Here is a 3765-nt window from a genome sequence, read left to right as displayed (position 1 = left end):
AGGGGGCCGTGTCCAGCGTACTGTCGTTTTCTATGCATAGACTATAGACGATTAAATGAAGCAACAAGGAAATATCACTTTTGTCACACCCCCAAAATCCACCTGCGGATAACACCCGCTTCGAGGGCGTGACTGACCAGGATCCAGCCACCAATTATGCTGAGCATTTAATCAATAGAAGAAATATCTATTATCCGGAGTAATTAGCAACATTAGAGTTTGGATTCGGTAATTAGTTTAACAAAACAGCGGAAGCATAAACCAAAATAGTTTTAAAGACAGTTCATTGTTCAAAACAGTTATCCCGACACACGGGTTTGACGAACACTACACATCCCCAAGCAGCAGCTCCTGAATCATTGGTTACCTGCAAAGCATGCAGTAAGGGGTCAACAATAATGCTGAGTGAGTTCACTAGTTGTCCAGTTTTAATTACCAAAAACTTGTTTCACCGGTTAATTTACCCGTTTATACATGCCCTGGGGAGCTACCCCAAAAGTTAGCGACTAAACTGTTTTTCCAATACCGAACACTAGTAACCGTTGCGTATCCGCAGGATGCCCCGATGTCAATGTTCTATCATCATTGACGGATTTCTGAGTACATTAGTTCACGACCGTCCCAAACCAGGGCACGGTGTGAGGCTGGTAAACACCTAAATAGCGCTATCAACTAATAACCCGTTCGCCTAGCCCGGCGACTAATCGGTATTTGTAGTAGGGACTTGAGTGATAGAGTTTCGTTTAGTGCCGTTAGTTGTAATTCCGTATAAACAGTAATTAACCAAAAGGTTTCCCAATACCCGGGAAGGAAAAGTAAGTTTTGTTCCCAATAACCAGGGAAAGTATGTAAATGGTATCCCCTTTTACCAGGGGATAGGATTGTCCAAAAGGTTTCCCAGTACCAGGGAAGGAAAAGTAAGTTTTGTTCCCATAACTAGGGAAGGTATGTAAATGGTATCCCCTTTTACCAGGGGATAGGATTGTTTTAGTCTCGTGTCCCAAACCACCGGGACGCATGCTTTTAAGTTGTGAACTCACCTTGGGTTGCTCGGTAGGTTTAGGTTACTTGGTCAAACACGCTGGTCACCACGTCCTAACATGGTTACCGGTATAGGTCAGATACAAGTATTCACGTAAAACACATACTGGCACGTAACATACATACAAGTAAATAGTCATGGGGTTATTGGGCCGGCCCTAACAGTAACACAGTCAAACAGAACACAGCAACACATAGTCCATTTAACAGATAGTCCAAGTGAACACAAAATGGCCCAATAACCAAAGTGGACGACCCAGTCGCAACCAGAAGGTCTCGAGTCGCAACCGGATGGTCTCGGCTTGTCACGCTGTGGTTGCGAGTCGCAACCGTGGTAGTCTCGAGTTGTCACGTTTTGGTTGCGAGTCGCAACCGTCGTAGTCTCGAGTCGCAATCTCGTGGTTTCGACTTGTCATGCTTTGGTTGCGAGTCGCAACGGCGTGGTCTCGAGTCGGAATGCCTTGGTTGCGAGTCGCAACGACGCAGTTGCGAGTCGGAATGCTGTCACTTCAAGTACACGTGATGATGCAGATATGACAGTCCAAATTGTACATATAAAATCAGACCCAGATTAGGAAACTACCAATAAGGTTTCACTAACACTTTTCCTAATCTGAATACTAGTAAAGATAGATCAAACTTTGCCATTTTTACATCTTCAAGTCATATTCAAACAAGTTCATCTTATGTTCATCATTTTCTAGGGTTTTCATATCAACATAACCATATATTTATCACACATATTTCAAGCAAGATCATCATGCAAGAACAAGAACATGCATTTTTGTAACTTTAGACATGGTTCGGTTGGCATAATCATTCCTAAATCACTATTCTTTTGGCCATGTAAACATATTATCATGCTTTCATACACAAGGGTTTTCACATATAGTTCAAGTTTCACAAACCATCCTAAAAATCATACATAAAACTACTAACCAAGCATTCCTTAGTTCATACAACATGCCTAAATCTTATACACAAAAGATAACACTAACCGGTTATGAAAAGGGGGAGCCGAAAACAAAGAGAAGAGAATGAGAGAAGGTGAAGTGTCCGAGTGATGGTCTTGACCGAGTCCTTGTCCGAGATCCTTGCTTGAATCCGAAAGTTGGAGAAGGTTGGGATGTTGTTTGGGGTTTCTTGTTGAGAGAAAAATAGGAGAAGTGTGTGTGTTGCAATGTTTCAACAAGTGACAAGGGTTAACTAAGGGTGGTTTATATAGGCTAGTTCAAGTGGTGCACCCTTAATGGGTTTCGGCTAAGGGTTTTCGGCCCAAGGCCCATTCGGCCACAAATCACTCGAGACCTCATGGTCTCGAGTCGGGTTCCTTATTCTCGGGTTGGGTTCTCGGCTCGCATATAACACATACATATATACATACCAATGCACACATAACAAAGCACATATCACATAAAAATTCACGTTATCATTAAGTTTAGTCAGTCACTAGTCACATAATGTACAAACAAGTTACCTCACGACACAACGAAAGGTTCTAGATTTCGGGTTGTCACATCATCCCCAAGTTGAAAGAAATTTCGTCCCGAAATTTGATGGCACTTACTGAGGAAGCTAGTCAAGTTGTAAGGTTTTCCCGGTTATCCTGGGGTGTCACATCCACCCCCCGTTGATCTGGAATTTCGTCCCGAAATTCCGTAGCTTCAGCCTCAGTAGCGTTTGTACTGTTCTCAAACAGTTGGGGATATTTTTGTTTCATCCGATCTTCGCGCTCCCAGGTGAACTCTGGGCCGCGACGTGAGTTCCAACGAACTCGAACAAGAGGTATTCTAGTGCTCTTGAGGACCTTAACATCCCGGTCCGTGATTTCGACAGGTTCTTCGACGAATTTCAACTGTTCGTCGATCGTGAGTTCCTTCAGAGGAACTACGTGCGTCTCATCTGACAGACACTTCTTCAGATTCGACACATGGAAAACGTTGTGAACTGCACCGAGTTCTGCTAGTAAGTTCAGTCTGTAGGCCACCTTGCCTATTTTTTCAAGGATTTCGAAAGGTCCAACGTACCGTGGGTTGAGTTTGCCTCGTTTACCAAAACGAACCTCACCCTTCCAGGGTGAAACTTTGAGTGATACCCGCTCCCCAACCTGGAGCTCAAGTGGTTTCCTGCCCTTATCGGCGTAGGCCTTCTGACGGTCACGAGCGGCCGCCATGCGTTGTCGTATTTGAGCAATCCGCTCAGTAGTGTCTACCACATGTTCTGGACCAGTGATTTGACTATCCCCCACCTCTGCCCAACAAAGAGGTGACCGGCATTTACGTCCGTACAATGCCTCAAACGGAGCAGCTTTAATGCTGGTGTGGTAGCTGTTATTATACGAGAATTTCACGAGTGGCAGATGCCTTTCCCAGCTGTTGCCGAGTCGATTACACAGGCGCGAAGCATGTCTTCTAATGTTTGAATAGTGCGTTCGGACTGCCCGTCCGTTTGTGGGTGATACGCTGTGCTCATATCTAAACGTGAGCCATAAGACTTGTGCATTGCTTGCCACAGTTCCGAAGTAAAACGTGCATCTCGATCAGAGATGATAGAGGTGGGCACCCCGTGCCTCGAAACAACTTCCTTGAAGTATATCTTCGCCAGAGTGGAGAATTTATCTGTTGTCTTTGATTGCCAAGAAGTGTGCGGATTTCGTGAGTCGATCCACGATCACCCAGATAGTATCGTTTCCGCGCTGTGATCTAGGTAGGCCAGTAACGAAAT

This window comes from Helianthus annuus, chromosome 10, assembly GCF_002127325.2.
Source record: "Helianthus annuus cultivar XRQ/B chromosome 10, HanXRQr2.0-SUNRISE, whole genome shotgun sequence".
Classification (NCBI taxonomy): Eukaryota; Viridiplantae; Streptophyta; class Magnoliopsida; order Asterales; family Asteraceae; genus Helianthus; species Helianthus annuus.
The sequence above is the reverse complement of the archived record's forward strand: the minus strand, read 5'-3'. Positions refer to the sequence as shown.